The following is a 19077-nucleotide window of genomic DNA, read 5'->3' as shown; positions in this document are numbered from 1 at the left end:
TGGCAGAGGCAATGGCTAACGGGGGTCGCAACCTCGTAAAATGGGAGAGATCACTACTTCCTCTATCCCTCACTGGACATACACCCATGTTCGGGAACGACATTTACAGACTTTATTGGCGCGACTGCGTATAGGTCACACGTACCTTACACAAAGGTACCTGTTGACCAGGAACCCTCAACATTACTGTGGTGACTGCCTGGTGACGCTTACCGTGCGGCACCTATTGGTAGAGTGCCCTAGTTTCAGTTACGACACTGCTACCTCTACCGCTGTCGCGGTAGAGATAGCGGTGTCTATTATATCTCAAAGGTCCTTGGACCAGAGTGCCTGGCCTAAGGCCATGACGTTTTTAGATTTTTGGGAGAAGCTGGCCTTCTCCCAAAGCTAATTTTATTTCATTTTATTATATGTATTTTAATGTTTTATGTATATTATTGTAGTTTTTTTGTTTCTACTTACCATTAATTCTATCGTTTTTACTTGCTTTTATTTTACGATTTGTTTTATACCCTTTTTGTTTTAATTAAATAGTTTGATGCGGCGCCATATGACCTTTCCCCCTCCGATGTTGGTTTTGCACCCACCGTCTACCTGATTCTGTCCCTTGTCTGTCAATATTGCGGGACTCTCGTTGGCAGGTGTATGTCACTCGATCGAGTCTACCTAAACCTTTTGACCTTCGTGTGACAAACCTCATGATGGACTTGTCTATCGATCCCATACTGTATATTCTTTCCGGCTCCCACGAGTTGGTTATTGGCAGTTTCCTGTTATCTCATTATGTCCTCCTGCCATGGATGGCAAGAAGGATTTTCTGCCAGCTCTGTCCCACACACGGTTTTTAGAACACGTTTTTTTTTAATCTATTCTGACGATGTCCCTGTTTTTACCGATGGTTCTAAATCCGACGCAGGCGTTGGATTTAGTGTGGTTTTCCCCTCTTTTTATCGATAGGTCTGCCAGCCTTCCTTCAGTGGCATCCATTTTTACTGCCGAGCTGTTTGCCATAATTGAAGCTTTACAAGAAAATTTTTACTCTCCTGGTTTCGTCTTTTACAATTTTTAGTGACTGTCTCAGTGCTCTTAATGCTCTCTCTTTCACTATCTCCCTTAACCCATTGGTTTTATCAGCCCTAGAGTGGCTATATCTACTTACCAGAAGATGATATCGTGTTGGGTTTTGTTTTGTCCCTGGTCACGTTGTTCTTGGGAATGAACACGCAGATCACCTCGCCAAAGAGGCAGGAAATCGCGATCCATCTCCTGCCCCCATTCCGTTTCGAGATGTATTTCCTCTAATTCGTGAGGCAGTTGCAGCAATTTGGCAGAGGAGATGGCTAACGGGGGTTGCAACCTTGAAAATGGGAGAGATCACTACTTCCTCGATCCATCACTGGACATACACACATGTCCGGATCGCACAGACTTTATTGGCGCGACTATGTATAGGTCACACGTACCTTACACAAAGGTACCTCCTGACCAGTGACCTTCAACCTTAATGTGATGACTGCCTGGTGCCACTTACAGTTAGACACCTGGTTGTCGAGTGCCCCAGTCTGACTGATCTACGACACCGCTAGATAGGGGTGTCTATTATATCTCAAAGGTCCTTGGAGCAGAGTTCCTGGCCCAAGGCCATGACGTTTTTAGATTTCTAGGAGAAGCTGGCCTCCTCTCAAAGCTGTTAATTTTATTTGATTTTGTTATATGTATTTTAATGTTTTATTTACTTTTATTGTATACTGTATGTTAGATACTTTTGATTCCAGAGTTTTTCTTTGTTTTTAGTTTTGTACTTTTTAATTTCTTTTAGTTTTATTTTTTTTTAGAATGTATTTTTTAACATTTTGTAGCGGCGCCAGATGACCGCTTATGTAGCGGCGCCTTATTCAAACAACCCTCCCCTAGGGATTGTCTGAAGCGCTGCTGAACGTAAAAAAAAAAAAAATCAGTAAAATAATCAACAGCCCCAGAACGAGTAGAAAAGTCGGCCAACGGACGGATAAATGAGGTAAGGTCTGTGAATCACGACCAATCTGCCTTGTCTAAAACCCAGCGTGGAAGGCCGGACTGTTGCTCAGATATCACAGATCAGATTGTATTAAAATCGGAAAATGGTCACTACCATGCAAATCAGGTAGGACCCGCCAATCAAAGTAAATAAATAGATGTACAAATATAAAGATTAATAGCTCTAAAAGTCCCAGTTGGACTGTAGAAATGTGTAACATCCCCAGAATTTAAAACCTCCAATCACTTATCCTCAATAAAATAATCGATCAAAACCCCATGATGATTACTAGCACCTTCATCTCACAAAGGGTGACGGCCGTTAAAATCTCCCAACAAGAGGAAAGGCGGAGTCAGCTCACGCACTAGGCCATCAAGATCACCCCTGGAGACAGGAACCCGAGGAGGGAGATAGAGACTACATATACGGCCGCTTTCTAAACATCTAAAAATTCGTTTCGTAGGTCAGCACACCAACCTAAGTTTTGATTTCTTAAACGCTGGCGCACCGACCCGTGTGTTGTTAGGTAGACAACGATACTCGTACTCTAGCATCCCAGAGAAATGCGGACGATTCGCAAGTGTTGGTACCCCTCCTCGTAGAAGATAGGCAGGCCTGTGTATCAGCTGATGTAAACAAAGCGCCATTTTCAACCAGTTCATGCTGGAGTGTACACGCTTCTCGCAAGTCAACAACACCATGGCTAACAGGGACCTAAAAGGCACACCACTCTCTTACGCCCAGAAGTTGTATCTCGTGAGACAAATTAGAGATCACCCTGTGGTACACACGAAACCTTCAAACTACACTAGTATACTGGAGAGAAAAGCGTGGGAGACAATAACTAAGAACTTCAATGTATGTTTCTCCACGGCGGAGCCCAAGAATACTCATCAGCTGAAGAAGACTTGGGGGTACTTAAAGAATAAGTAAGTATAAAAATGAGGGAAAAGCATGCACCATTTGGTAAATTAAGGTTGAAAACATAAGAAGCTTTGATGTAATTGTTATGATTTAGGAATTAGTTTACTACTGTATTTCTACTACTATTGGTAAAGGTGGCTAGTATTACCCCCTCCCCCCATGAAAACTAGGTAGATTTGCAACGAAATCTGTTAGGATAAATCAGTCAAAAACATGTAAATCTACCAGAAAAAATATTGAGAGGTGACCAAATATAACTTAACAAACTTACCTAACCTCAATCTAACCAAATCATGGCCTAACCTAAAGAAACCCAAACCAAACCAAAGCAAACAGTATTATTTTACAAAACAGGAAAACTGTGTGAGAAGAAAACATTTTGTTAGACATTTTTCTCAGATGCATTTTCTTCCTCAAACTATTAATAGGTTAGGTTAGGATAACTTTGTGTCATATCACTAAATTCACTAATTCATTACATCATTGTTCAATATGTTCAACCCTAAGAAACTTAGCTTAACATAACACAAACATAATGTAAGACTATTCATGTAGCTTTGAATGTAGTAGTGTCTGCAAAACAAAATTAAGTAAATAAATACATATATAAATAAAGTAAAAAATAATTAATTAATGGGTGTGTTTTTACAGAGTGAAGAAGGATCACAGCAGGTACATCCGGGAAACCCATCAGACTGGTGGTGGGCCACCACCAGCCCCACCAAAACCAGCTGATGAGGTAACGCTGATTGTACAGCTGATCCTTAATAATAGGCTGCCAGTACCTGACGACATCTTTGATAGTGAATTTGTAGAAGCACGCGTACTGGCCCGACTCAATTCCACAGCACTGGAATGTGGTGAGTTGAAAAACCTATTTTTTATGAACTTTTTAACATGTTTAAAAAAAAAACTAAAAAAAAAAAAAAACAGGAGTGCATGCATGGCTTTCAAGTCATTATGGTCCCACACGCTTGTCACACCGGCCCCACAACCGACACTCCTGCCCCAATACCACGACGATGAACAATTACACATTTTTGTTAACCTTACCTAACCTAACCAGATGTGTAGTTTCAATGTTTTTCAAGTAAATGTAATATCTAGCAAGAATGTGCAATTGTTCATCACAGAGGTACATTGAGCCGCAGTAACTGGCTTCCCATGCATGTGGAATATGTAAAACAAACTTTTTACTTAATATATCATAATATAATATAAATATATAATTTTGTTTACAGCTGACACACCTGAAGCTGCAGGACAACAGCCAGCACAAGATCTGGTCTTGGACAACCCTGGCAGTCCACTTATCATCAAGAGTGAAGACTGTGGTATGTCAGTTATTCATATTTTAAATAATAACAATTAACAATACTTTCTTCTCATTGGTTATTGAAAGTACAATTTATTGGTTAAGCTTTCTCAGTTATAACACCCATCGGGCTAAATAAGTGGATACTAAAATGTAGGATTTTATGGAAGAAGTGTTATGATGGCTTGAATGCCTTCAGTACTAACTGCCTTCGAGGAAATTTAACAATTTGTTATGTTCTCAATTCACCTTTTTTTTGCTGTATGTCCATTATCACAGTTAATCAACATTCCATATAGTCCTGCTTTTAAAAGATTGTTCTATATGAATGTCAAGCCTGGACACTTCATACAAGAGATAGGCAAAATATACAAGTAATTAAAATTTTTGCCTGAGACTGGTCAGTTAGATAAGTGTTACGGCCCGCCCGTAACATACTCCACTACCATCACCTCCTCCGCTTGTTACCTCGTTCGCCACCTCTCCGCCTCCTCTTCCACGTCACCGTCTCGTGAACCTTCCACGTCACCGTTTCATGAACCCTCGACGTTACCGTTTCATGAAGCCCCGCTACTGTCCCGAAGTTGGATTCACGCGGCCCTTTTCGACTCAACCGAAAGTGTTGAGCCAGCTCTTGGCTTTCTGGATTGGAAGTTGAGATCCAAGCCTCAACCAGTGAACACAACGCCTCTTGGGTCTACCGTGGGATCAACCATCACCCAGCATTTCACCACTGCGACACCGCATAAGTATCACTTCCCTCGTCCGTGTTTTCCACATTGCCTCTATATAGGATTAGGATTATCGTTAGGTATTAAGTTGGGTTCTTTATTGTTGTATTTATTACTGTGTTATATGTATATGTGTATGTCATTTTCCTGTGTTTCATGTTATATATCTGTGTTTCATGTTTCTTGTTATATATGTGTCAATTTCATTATGGGTTATTAAAATAGCTTTTAAAGTGACCCCTTTGCATTTCCTCACCAGTTGAACCTGCAGTGTTTTTTTTATTGTTATTGTTCACCGGCTCTCCGATGCCAATCTTACCAGTTTAACCGGTGAACGTAACAATTGGCGACCGTGACAGGACCATTATAACCCATGTTCAGTGTTCCATTTTTCCAGTGACTTTTTTCTGTGATTGCTTGTGTTTCTGTGGTGTTGTGACTCTGATGTGTTTTTTTCTGTGACTTACTCTGCGTGTGGTTTAAATTTACCTTTGTGCGATCAAGTGGCTCCTTTTGGGTTAAACGTGCTTCGTGACTTTCATTGGTATCGCATAGCAGTGGTAGAGCAGGAAACCAGGTAGAAAGGCGTGTTCACCGATAGCACTTATCTCTATTTTTGCACATAGGCAGGTGTGTAATAAGTGTTATCCAAGTGTTGGGATCATCATATGTTCATGCGAACCCTCAATCCCTCACTTCGCGGATCATTTTTTCGCTAGTTAGAATCGGCCATTTTAACTAGTCTCTCAGACTAATCCGCCTCCTTATCAATAACAAGTCTCAGTACAATTCGCTCCTCACTCTCAAGTCTCGTAACTAGAGTAATCCGGATCCTCTTAATGCCGTAACTCTCTAGTTTACCCCTCATTAGTGATTGTACTCATAAGTGTTTACTTAAGTATAATCTAGGTAATTTCCAAGGTTGCCTTTATTATCACTCTGCCAAGTTCCTCACTTAAGTAATTCGCTTATCATTTTTTTTGTTGTGGTTTAACATCTATTTAATATGGCTTCCGCTCAGTTTAACGTTGAAGATTTTTGTGCCGACCCTTCTCTGGAACAACTTAAAGATGCTAATATCAAGAAGGACCAATGGAAGACCATCGCTAAACATTTTGATGTTCCCATCACGTCTCAGATGACTAAAGAGGTCATTAAGAATGTAGTTGTTGAACATCTAGTGCAAGAAGGTCAGTTGCTAGGAAATGCCATAGAAGAGTTAACTCCCATGTCAGCCTCTACGAGGACTATAATACACAGTCCCCAGGAAGAACAGGATAAGAGTAGGATAAGTCAATGGGAAATTGAGAAGCTTAAACTAGAATACCGGATGCATGAAAAACAAATGCAATTACAGGCAGAAAAAGAAGCAAAAGAAATGCAACTACAGGCAGAAAAGGAAGAGAGAGAATTACGGGAAAGACAAATGCAACTACAGGCAGAAAAAGAAGATAAAGATAAAGAGAGAATTTCAGTTACAACTTAGAAGGCAGGAGAAAGAGTTAGAAATTCAGGAGTTAGCCCTACGAAATGACGCTAAGTTTAGAGGGGAAGAAATAGATATAAAGAAACAGTTAGCAAGCTTTAATCCTGCTATAGCTGCTCCGCTAGTTCCCCCTTTTGATGAATCTGATGTTGACGGGTCATTTCGCGCTTTTGAGAGCATTGCTAATAGGAATAAATGGCCCAAGGATCAGTGGGTGTCTCTCCTTGTCCCTAAGCTAGTAGGAAAAGCTTATAGGGTATACAACGGCCTTAGAGATGAGGTAGAATATGAAGAGATCAAAGGTAACATTCTAGACGCCTACTCTATCACTTCTGATGGATACAGACAACAGTTTCGAAAGTATGTGAAACCAGAGTCTCACACCTATGTTGAATTCGCTAGTGAGAAACTAAGACAATGGTTAGCCGCCCTTAACATTACCACCTTTTCGGAGTTGCTCAATCTAATGGTCCTGGAAGAATGGAAGAACAAGTTACCTTTTAATATTCTGAGGCATGTGGAAGAACGGGGAGAGAGTGATCTTATGTCTGCCGCTAAAGTGGCTGATGCGTTTGCTTTGTTGATGGGATCCCTGAGTAGTAGAGGTCGTGGTTCACTGTCTAATGTTAGGTCCTCCTATGGGGAAGGTTTTGGGGGCGCGGGTGGTAAGCCGACCGGATTCTCGCCAAATGCATATAATTCCCCCTGGTGTACATACTGTAAGAAGCCAGGTCATACGATCCAGAAATGTAGACACCCAAATTGCAAGGGTTCTCAACGTCAACTTTCTTTTGTGGCCCCTAAACCTAACACATTTGAGAACAAGAAACCAGTGGCCCTAGCTAACCCTGTCAACTCTCCTCTAGAACTTTATGACTCGTACATGTATCAAGGTAAAGTGTCCCTGACTGATGGTAAAGACAAGGCAATAAATATCAAGGTTCTGCGTGATACAGGTGCTGCCCAATCCATCTTAAGGGAAGATGTCATCCCTAACATCAAACAGGCTTTCACTGGGGAGAAGGTGATCCTTACAGGTCTCGAATCACAGCTCTCCTATCCTTTGGCTAATATTAGCTTACAGTGCCCGTTCATTTCAGGAGAGGTTGAGGTAGCCATTAAACCTGGTGAACTGCCAGTACCGGGGTACATCTTGTACTGGGTAATGATCTTGCGGGTAACTTGGCTGTTCCAAACTTAATTGTTCTTGATTCTCCCTTAACAGAAAGTCCCACTAAGACCCTGGACGAAACATCCCTCACTTCTTCCCAGTGTGTGCAGTCACCAGGTCTCAGTCCAAGTCCCCTGCCCTTTCATCACCTCCTCCACCAATGATTGCCTCTACTGACAACTTGTATAATAACATCATTTCAAAGGAGAATTTGATTAATGCTCAGGAACAGGATCTCACTTTGGCTAAGATCAGGCATGTTGCCAGTGAGACAAAGGATATGTCTAAATTGCCTTGTTTTTATTATCAGGAAGGAGTCCTGATGCGTGCCTACAGACCTCCTGAACTGAAACAACTAGACACCTGGTCAGAAACACATCAAGTTGTCATCCCCTTGTCTGTAAGACCAGCCATTATAGAAACCTACAAGAAGGCTCTTCAACATTTTTTTTTGGCCAGGAATGAAAAAGGATGTGTCACACTATGTAAAAACATGTCATATATGTCAAATTGTGGGTAAGCCTAACGAACGCCTTGTGCCAGCTCCTCTGACGCCTATTCCAGTTCAGACGGAGCCCTTCGAAAAGATCATTCTAGACTGCGTAGGGCCATTACCCAAAACCAAACGAGGGAATCAGTATTTGTTAACCCTCATGGATCCCACTACCAGGTACCCTGAAGCATTCCCTCTTAAGAACATCACATCAAAGACCATTGTAAAACATCTAATACATTTTTTCACCTCGGTAGGAATTCCAAAACAAATTCAGTCTGACAAGGGTAGCAATTTCACTAGCCATTTTTTCCAACAGATAGTGAATGAGCTAAACATCGACCATGTTACCTCCTCGGCTTACCACCCCCAATCCCAAGGCTGTCTGGAGCGGTTTCACCAAACATTAAAATCCATGATGAAGAAGTATTGCTTGGAGCATCAAGGAGACTGGGTATTTCTTTCCTTCTCTTCGCTTTAAGAGAATCTCCTCAAGATTCTTTAGGTTACTCCCCTTTTGAATTACTCTATGGTAGACAGATCAGGGGGCCTCTCAAAATATTAAAGGATCAATGGTTCACTCAAAATACTCCTTCAAGCCCCAGTGTGTCTGTCTACATCAGTAACCTTAAGAATAAAATCAGTAAAGTCAGATCTTTTGCTAAATCAAACTTCCTCAAATCTCAAACTAAAATGCAACAGAATTCTCTTCCCAAATCTGTCATGAGAAGTTTCAAACCAGGAGACAAGGTTTTACTTTTCTCCCCACTCCAGGCAATGCTCTTCACAGTAAGTTCATGGGACCTTATGTTGTGGCTCAAAAACTAAGTCCATTAAATTATGTGGTCCACACTCCTGACCGTCGTAAGGATTCCCAACTAGTTCATATTAATCTAATGAAACCTTACCACTCCAGAGGACGACTTGTCTCGCACTGTACCTGTATGTCTGGTAGGGAAGGAGTCTGGTCCTGTGCCCCCCGAGGAAGAGTCCGACATCGAATTCCTCTTCTCGTCACCTAAAGGACGCCCCTCAAACAGCCAAATCATGTCCAACCTTGATGAGGTGTTTCCTTAACACCTTCACAACAGTCTGATCTTAAAAAGTTATTGCTAGACTTTTCTGAAATCACAGGTGACCTTCCAGGAGTTTGTAATACTATCCAACATGACATAACATTAATATCTAATGACATCAAGCCTATAAGACAACCAGCCTATCGCATTTCACCCATTAAAAGAGACTTGATGAAAAAAGAGGTAGACTATCTGCTCTGTCATCACCTTGCAGAACCTAGTATATCTCCTGGGCTTCTCCCTGCCTGTTAACATCTAAGCCAGATGGTAGTAGTCGATTTTGCACCGACTACAGGAAATTAAATAAAGTGACGGTGCCAGACTCCTACCCATTGCCCTTGATAGAGGACCTTATAGATAGTATAGGAGTAGCCAAATTTGTAACCACTATAGACTTACTTAAAGGTTACTACCAGATTCCCCTCTCGGACGAGGCCCAAATAATATCCGCCTTCATCACCCCCTTCGGACTATACCAATACACAGTGATGCCCTTTGGCTTATCTAATGCTCCCGCCACCTTCCAGAGGGCTATAAATTACATCACTCAGGACTTGGAGGGAACATCTGCATATCTGGACGACCTGGTGGTGACTGCGGACGACTGGGCGACACATCTGACCCGTCTTCGGAGGCTGATGGGTCGGTTGCAGGAAGCCGGGCTTACAATCAACCTGGCAAGTCCACCTTCGGGAAGTCTACGGTGGTCTACTTGGGACATGTGGTGGGGAACGGCAAGGTTCATCCCAAGAGAGCCAACGTGGAGGCCATCCTTCGCTTCCCTGTCCCTACCACCAGGAAAGCTCTCATGAGGTTCTTGGGGATGGCTGGTTTTTACAGACGCTTCTGTAAGAACTTTTCCACCCTGGCCGCCCCCCTGACGGACCTTATCAGCACTTCCGTCCCCTTCCACTGGACCCAGACCTGTGACCAAGCCTTCCAACACCTCAAGGCGTTTCTCTCCTCGGAACCAGTGGTCTGGACGCCGGATCACTCCCGCCCCTTCCATCTACAAGTCGCCATATCAAGGGGGTGGACAACATCATCGCCGACGCCTTATCAAGATCTCCCGTCTCACCTCCTTCATGAGCCCATTACGGAGGTCTTAGGGGGGAGGAAATGTTACGGCCCGCCCGTCACATGGGTTATTAAAATAGCTTTTTAAAGTGACCCCCTTTTGCATTTCCTCACCAGTTGAACCTGCAGTGTTTTTTTTTTATTGTTATTGTTCACCGGCTCTCCGATGCCAATCTTACCAGTTTAACCGGTGAACGTAACATAAGGTAATGTGAGAGAGTTCGAGATGGCAAGAGTGAGAGGATGTATGTATGAATGTATATGAATGTATGAATGTATGTATAATGTATGTATACCCCACAAGATGTATGTATGAATAGAGCATGGGGTGAAGTGGGGATTAGTGAAAATATTTCAAGATGTGTAACTTATATGTTTTATCTATTTTGCAGAACTTATAGATGCGGAAGATGATGTGGACCTCCCAGGTGCTAGAACCTCTGCTCATCCTGTACTAAAAAAAGGCACGTGCTCTGCTCGCAGCAGTAGTGCCACAGCTGCCACCCTAAACCAGTCCTTCACAGGACGAAAGAGGAAGGCAGCAGAAAGCAAATCTGCTGCTTATGGCAGGTGTGCCAAGCAGCAGAAACACTTTCGTGATGAACTGGCCTCAACATTTGAGGCCCTTGCTGCAAAAGCGGCGACAACGCTGGACAGCGTAGCTTCTGCTGCCGATAAAATTGGGTCGGCGGCAGACAGAATGGCATCTGCTGCAGAGAATTGCTGCAGCCCTTGAAAGGGTAGCTGGTATACACCAACCACTACCATAAGGTACCACTGAAGAAAATAAAAATAAAGAATAACTTGAAGTGTAGCATTGTTATTTTATTTTATACTTGTACATTTTAATTGTATCTCCACAACACAACCAAACATAAAAACATTACATTGCCCATTAAGGTGTACATTTCTCTGTATATGTCATCTTCCACTTAGAAATTATACACACAAATATACATTGAAAGAACACAGATGGAAAGTTTATCAATAAAAGATCATAAACTATTGTGAAATAGCACAAACTGGTAGAGTTCTCCCTATAAGTATTAGGTAAGAATATGGGTAGGAAGGGTAAGACTGTGTGTATGATACATATATGTTGCAACAGGTGAAATAGCACAAACTGGTAGAGTTTTCCCTATAAGTATTAGGTAAGAATATGGGTAGGAAGGGTAAGACTGTGTATGATACATACATGTTGCAACAGGTTCCATTGCTGCTCTATCTTGAAAACCCGTCAAAATCTGAGGCGAGGTATTGTACCTGTTTAGTATAGCGACCACTGTTAAACTGATCACATTGTTTACCTTCATTTTCCAGTTCTGATATCATATTTCTGAAATTTCTCAGTGCACGTTGCTGTAGCTGTGAAGACACTAGTTTTAGTTTCTGCTTGATGTCACATCACTAATCCTTTGATAGTCGATACCTATTGGGATTTTTAATCTTTCAGAAATGTTCCACACAAAATGATGCCAATATATAATTATAAATAGATAGAAGCATATAACTACCACGAATGGGATAATTACCTTTGGATGAATTCTTCTTCCGTGAGGTATACCATTGGGTCACTGCGATCCCGTAGTACTGTACGTGGTAATCTCAAGCGCCGAATTTCTTCTATTTCCTCATTGTCAAGTTCTTGTAGGAGATTAACAATGCCACAAAAAAGTTTTAAGGCCTGAAATAGGTAATACATGATTACATATACACTTAACTGTATTTAAAACAAAGTAATGCATTAAGTATGTGCTTCATGTACAGGCATGTACAGGCAATTATACTAATGATGATAATAATAATAATAATAATAATATGTAATAAATGACAATGTAATTATCTTAACCTAACAACAATTATTATAATAATAGTAAATTAGACTATAATGTGGTAATGGTAAATCTATAAACCTCACCTTGACGTAAGCTAACCTAACTTACCTTGCTTTGACCTAACCTGACCTAATTGTGCCTATTTCAAGACAAAATATGTTTCAGAATATTATATTGGTAATAGAAAAAGCGCAACTCCACCATTATCCACGTCCCTCCCATTCACCTTGTTTTCCCGGTCCTTCTTCACAGCTCTTTCACTTTTAACAGCGTTTACATCGCTCCCTCTCTCTCATGTATATATGCTTATCTGTTATGCTTTTCCACTGTTATATTAAACAAAAATAACCTAATTTTAACCGGGGATGAATCCCTCTCCTCCCTCCGCGGCATATCAAGCTAACCTACTACGAGTAATCAGCGGGGTTGTGGTGTTTACAATCAACATGTCATACCTACTGCTGATAGTAGAGGGACGTGTGAGCTTAAAACCTTTTGTAAAAGGGCCGAAAGTGCAAAATAAATAACTGGAATTAATTGTAGTACTATGATGAGGCGTCGTAGTAACTTTTGTTTCTGAAAGTGGCAGGTGGGTTTGATGGTTTCACTTCTAACCATGCTGCAACATTCGGACACTCCTTGCATGATGCTCCTTATTTTGACTATTTTACATATATTAATATATTATACGTACCATTATTACGAAGTAATTCCCAGCTTGGTGCAGCTCAGCAGATGAAGTTTGTTTTGCTTGTGTTGCGCCGCAATCCCAGGGCGACCATGCATTTTGTCTTAAAACATTTTACTAGTCATTATAGGGTTACTGCTTTGAAAGAATAGACAAATACTAACAAAATTAGAAAAATAACATATATATTGTTTATTCTGAAGCGATTTTATACATCATGAATACATTTCTTACATTCCGTCTTTCTCTTTCGGGTGGGTATCCTTGCCCGACGTTGTGTGCTGGGTCAACACCCGAATGTTCCAATATTGTGGGATCCTAGCCAGGCACAGAACCGCGTCAGATGCTTTTAAGAAATCGGATTATGTGTGTCCACCTAACTTACTACATGGTATCCCAGGATTACACTGTTTAAGAAATCGGCCGATAGTGTAGGCCCATCCAAGAAAGACTTTGACAGCAACCACCTGAAGGGGAGAGTTAAGTTGCAAGGGGACAACAGGTATATCCTGACGGACTAGGATAGCTGTGCCACCGTGATGGCCCTGTTCAGGGAAAGGAGTGCTAGAAAAGGCACGATATTAGAGTAAAGCTCGGTGTTCTCCCCACGTGGCGCGAAGGCCTCTAGAGTATTCACTCTATAAGCTTGAAGATGACTATTTAGGTGCAGTGGATGGGTGAGCCTTTTGAAGGGGCTGCCCGTGACTCACCTGACTAGAAATAATCAACCGACGAGAAGACACCGGGAGTTGTGATGTGCCGGGTCGTTGGACCGCAGCCTTTTGGCCTACCGATAAGTGATGGGAACCATCATCACTCCTACCGGTCATCGGAGGGCGAGGGTCAGGCTAAACTGCACTTTTTGACACAGTGGGTCCACGAGGGACGGGTGTGACAATATCATCGGACGACTCCATGCTAACACCATCCTTATCACAAAAAGCCCGATCTGAGACAGAGGGCGTCACAGAAGGCTGAACAGAAACCATTGGAGCCACCATTGCAGACCGGTCCCTGGAGGACTCACGATCATGTGCACCAGGAGAAACCTTAGATTGCCGGGGTGCCATTTGGTCAGGCCTTCAAAGGCCTAGGCGATACAGGAAGGAAATGGACATCCACTACATGGGTCACTTTGGTCAAGTCTGGATTATTCCCAGCACATCTTACAGATGACTCATCTAAGTCATCGGACAAAAGGACAAATCTATTAGCCAAACGAACATGACCACCACCCCCAACAGAGCGGGAGGTAGCAGATGTCTTCGGACCTGTTGACTCGACTGATGATTGATGGGGCCGATATGAACACGGTCTGGGAGAGTGAAACCAAAAAAGGTGAGAAGGACAATGTTGGAGGAATTCCTCATCTTATTCACCTTATGGACAGAGCTAGGGCACATAACTAGTATTTCCTTCTCAGAAAATTCATAAAGATCCTGACTGTAAACACAACCTTTACTATAATTATTGAAGGTGGGATGAGCTTCACGGTCTCAAACATGCTGTTAGTAGGGCATGTGAGATGTTGCAACATCTTCGCTTGTGTAATATATTTATCCCGCATGAGCACCCCCTTACAGTACATCTTGAGATTTCCCTCAGTAATCGTGCCGATCTTCTTGGCCAGGTACCGGGAGGCATGGATGAAATTCCCACGCTCATTTCTAAAGTACGCCACAAGCCAACGTGGAAGCGGGATCTGGCGGACTTCAGAAACTGAATTCTCTAAGTGGTGGTCAAAAAGATTTGGGATGTAGTCCGTGTCACTGTCCGAAACATTGCGAGATTGGAGAAGTTCTGTCTTAAAGCCAGAGCCAGCAAGGGGCAGGGATGCTACATGTTGTAAAGCCAAAGTCCTTATCATAAACAAGTCGAATAAGGAGGACCGTGGTGATTTGAGTGGAATAATGTTAATATTGTAAAGTAATCTGGACAATTTTGAGAAGTTTGAGTAAAGAAAGATTTGTTTTTATCAATTAAGTTATTGAGTGTGTTTAATTAATTGAGTTCACGGTATAATGTGACAGAAATCTGAAGTATTTGAAGGTGCACTTTGAGTGGAGAGTGATGAAATGTTTGTGGTTTTCGTGGTTTTCTTTGTTGTCGTATGTGTTGTAATGTGTAATTGTTTGTAAATAATATAATCAAGTAAAGTTTATAAAAAAAAATATAAAGAAAAAAAATCAGAGACGTTCCCTTGAACCCACAAAAAAAAAAATGAAGATTAGGGACGCAACAAAATCGTGCAACTTGCAGATATGGCACTAATCTTCAAGAAAACAGATTATGAGAAAGATCATGCAGTAGCACAGCTTCACGCTCTTGTACTGAAAATTGTGCTGGACACTGGTATATATATATATATATATATATATATATATATATATATATATATATATATATATATATATATATATATATATATATATATATATATATATATATATATATATATATATATATATATATATATATATATATATATATATATATATATATATATATATATATATATATATATATATATATATATATATATATATATATATATATATATATATATATATATATATATATATATATATATATATATATATATATATATATATATATATATATATATATATATATATATATATATATATATATATATATATATATATATATATATATATATATATATATATATATATATATATATATATATATATTATATATATATATATATATATATATATATATATATATATATATATATATATATATATATATATATATATATATATAATGAATTTTAGAAAAAATACTTCTAGATTATAGAATTTTAAGTAAAGTTATTCAGATTAAAATAGTTTTGCTAGCTTCATATGTAATGGATAAACCTGCCGCTTCAGTTTTTTTTCAGGTAATGGGCTGTAATATTTGAATAATTGGTTGAGTACGGGGATGGATGGATGGTTTTAATTATAAGCGCCGCAACTACATGGGTCATGAAGCGCCTCTACAATATTTAAATTAAGGTAATATTAATAAAAAAAAATGTAAAACAGTTAAAAACAATAAGATAAAAGGTAACTAAAAGAACTAAAATTACAATAGTTAAATAAAACATTAAAAATACATATAATAAAATGAAATAAAAGTCACACATTAGGGAGAAGCCCAGCTTCTCCCAGGTACCTGTACACGTCATGGCCTGGGGCCAGACATGCTGGAGGGATGGATTTTAATTTTTGGCGCCGCAACAACAATGGTCATATGGCGCCTCAACAAAAAATGAAATGAAATCAACCTGTATATATATAAAAAAAAAAAAAAATGATAATTAAAAACAATACAGTAAAAGAGGAATAACTAAAAAAAAAAATATATAACTAAAACTAAATAAAACTTAAAACTTAAAATATATAGCAGTTAAAAACAATACAGTATATAAAAACTAAAAAAGACAATAAAACTAAATAAAATATTAAGATACATAAAATAAAATAGGAATAAAATTCAAAGCTTTGGGAGAAGGCCAGCTTCTCCCAAAAACCTAAAAACGTCATGGCCCTGGGTCAGACACTCTGGTTCAAGGACCTTTGAGATATAACAGACACCGCTATCTCTACCGCGACAGCGGTAGAGGTAGCGGTGTCGTAACTCGAGTAAACTAGGGCACTCTACCAGAAGGTGCCGCACGGTGAGCGGCACTAAACAGTCATCACAATAAGGTTGTGTGTCTCTGGTCAACAGGTACCTTTGTGTAAGGTACTTGTGACCTATGCGCAGTCGCGCCAATAAAGTCTTTGCACGGCGATCCCAGACATGGAAGTGTGTCCACTGAGGGATAGTGGAAGTGTGATCTCTCCCATTTTCGAGGTTGCGACCCCCGTTAGCCATCTCCTCTGCCAAAGTGCTGCAATCGCCACACAAATAAAAAGAAATGTCTCGAAACGGAACAGGGGCAGGAGATGGAGCGAGACTTGCTGCCTCTTTAGCGAGGCAATCAGCGTGTTCATTCCCAGGAAAACCTACGTGACCAGGGACCTAACAAAACCCAACACGATAATCTCGTTTGGTAAGAAGATATAGCCACTCCAGGGCTGATAAAACCAAAGGATGGATGGAACATCTCTGGTCATTTGGCGCCTCTACAATAATGTAAATACACAAAATTGTTCATAAAAAACAACTAAAAGCAGTTAAAACCAATACAATAGCTAAAAAAAACTAAAAATACAATAGAATTAAATAAAACAAAAAACAAAACAAATATTTATAATGAAATAAAATAATATTCACAACTTTGGGAGAAGACCAGCTTCTCCCCCCCCCAAAAAAAAAAAAAAAACGTCATGCGGTAGAGGTAGCGGTGTCTTAAATCAGTCAAACTGGGGCACTCCACTAGTAGGTGCCGCACCGTAAGCGGCACCAGGCAGTCATAACAGTAAGGTTAAGGGTCCCTGGTCAGGAGGTACCTTTGTGTAAGGTATGTGTGACCTATACGAAGTCGCGCAAATAACGTCTGTGCACGGCGATTCCGGACATGAGTGAATGTCCACAGAGGGGGAGTGGAAGAAGTGATCTCTCCCATTTTCGATGTTGCGACCCCCGTTAGCCATCTCCTCTGCCAAATTGATGCAACCGCCACTCGAATAAGATGAAATACATCTCGAAAAGGAACAGGGGCAGGATATGGAGCGCGACTTGCTGCCTCTTTAGCGAGGCGGTCAGCGTGTTCATTCCCTGGAACACCAACGTGACCAGGTACCCAACAGAACCCAACACGATATCCTCTTCTGGTAAGTAGATATAGCCAATCTAGGGCTGATAAAACCAATGGGTGAAGTGAAATAAAAGAAGAGAGAGCAGTAAGAGCACTGCGACAGTCACTAAAAATTGTAAAAGACGAAACCGGGAGAGTAAAAATAATCTGTAAACCTAAGATTATGGCAGACAGCTCCGCAGTAAAGACGGAGGCTACCGAAGGAAGACTGCCAGACCGATAAAAAGAGGGGAAAACCACACTAAACCCAACGCCTGCGTAGGATTTAGAACCATCATTAAAAACGGAGATGTCATCATAATAAATAAAAAAGTGTTCTAAAAACCGTGTGTGGGACAGAGCTGGAAGAAAATCCTTCTTGCCAGTGACATCCTAGCAGCAGCAAAAGAGATGCACAAGTCGTCCACATATAAGGAGCTGTGAACGCCATCTGGTAGAGTATCTATAACACCATCTATGGCGACTGCAAATAGAGTAACACTACGAATACTTCCCCTTAGAGCAGTAGCCTCGGAGAGAACACTCCCCACTTGAACCCGTAAAAGACGTCTGGATAAAAACTACTGAATAAAAATATGAAGGTGGCCACGGAGGCCAAAATTATACAACGAACGTAAAATGCCATAACAGCAAGCTGTGTCATAGGCCTTCTCTAGATAAAAAAAAAAAAAAAAAACGGTTACCTGGTGGTGGTGATTAGTAAAGGCCTAACAAATAGAAGACTCTAAGGAAAGAAGAGCATCAGTAGTAGACCTCATTTTTCGGAAACCATACTGTACAGATGACAAGTAGTTCCCCCTTTCCAAGTACCACATAAGCCTTACATTTACCATGTTTTCCAACAATTTACAGATAGAGGATGTCAGAGTTATAGGACGATAGCTCGTAGCCTGGAGGTGATCTTTCCCAAGCTTAGGAAATGGAAGAACCACTGGATGGAAAATCAAAGGTATGCCAAATTATATTATAAAGATTTAATAAAAAAGTTAAAAGCACGGTCAGACACGTGACTCAAAAAGGCATAAGGAATGTCGTCTGGACCAGGAGAAGAGTCATGACACTGAGACAGAGCAGTCCGCAACTCGGAAGCAGAGAAAGGGACATTATAAGACTTCCCTCCAGCCGAAGAAAAAGTTTATAAAGAGATTCCATTTTCTGGCCGTGACGTGCGCCCGGGGCAGGAGGATGCCTCTGGGAAACATTGGCAAAGTGCTCTGCGAAGAGGTCGGCGACAGTCCTAGGGTCTGTCACTGTTCGCCTAGAGCAACAAAACTGGTTGGGAAGGAACAGAATACTTCCCAGCAATTCGGCGGACTTTGTTAATGACATCCGTAAAAGGAGTGCGGGGATTAATGGAAGAGACATAAGCTTTCCAAGAGGCTCTTTGTGCCTCTTTCAAAACACGGCGGGCTTGAGGTCGGCAGCGCCGAAAAGCGTCCAGACACTGCGGGTCCCCACGATGTCGCCGGAGACGAGAGAAAGCTGCTCGT

At 40.9% G+C, this 19077-nt stretch overlaps 1 long non-coding RNA gene across 1 annotated transcript; it reads left to right on the top strand.

Moving 5' to 3' along the window:
* The first annotated feature begins 2856 nt into the window (after positions 1 to 2856).
* Positions 2857 to 4240, top strand: LOC123500410. The gene is made up of 3 exons (XR_006673311.1): positions 2857 to 2946; positions 3593 to 3801; positions 4183 to 4240. It is a non-coding gene; the product is annotated as an uncharacterized LOC123500410 (long non-coding RNA).
* Positions 4241 to 19077: the final 14837 nt, after the last annotated feature.

The sequence above is a fragment of the Portunus trituberculatus genome, unplaced genomic scaffold (genome assembly GCF_017591435.1).
Source record: "Portunus trituberculatus isolate SZX2019 unplaced genomic scaffold, ASM1759143v1 PGA_scaffold_223__1_contigs__length_158863, whole genome shotgun sequence".
Taxonomy (NCBI): Eukaryota; Metazoa; Arthropoda; class Malacostraca; order Decapoda; family Portunidae; genus Portunus; species Portunus trituberculatus.
This window is presented reverse-complemented; position numbering and strand designations above follow the sequence as displayed.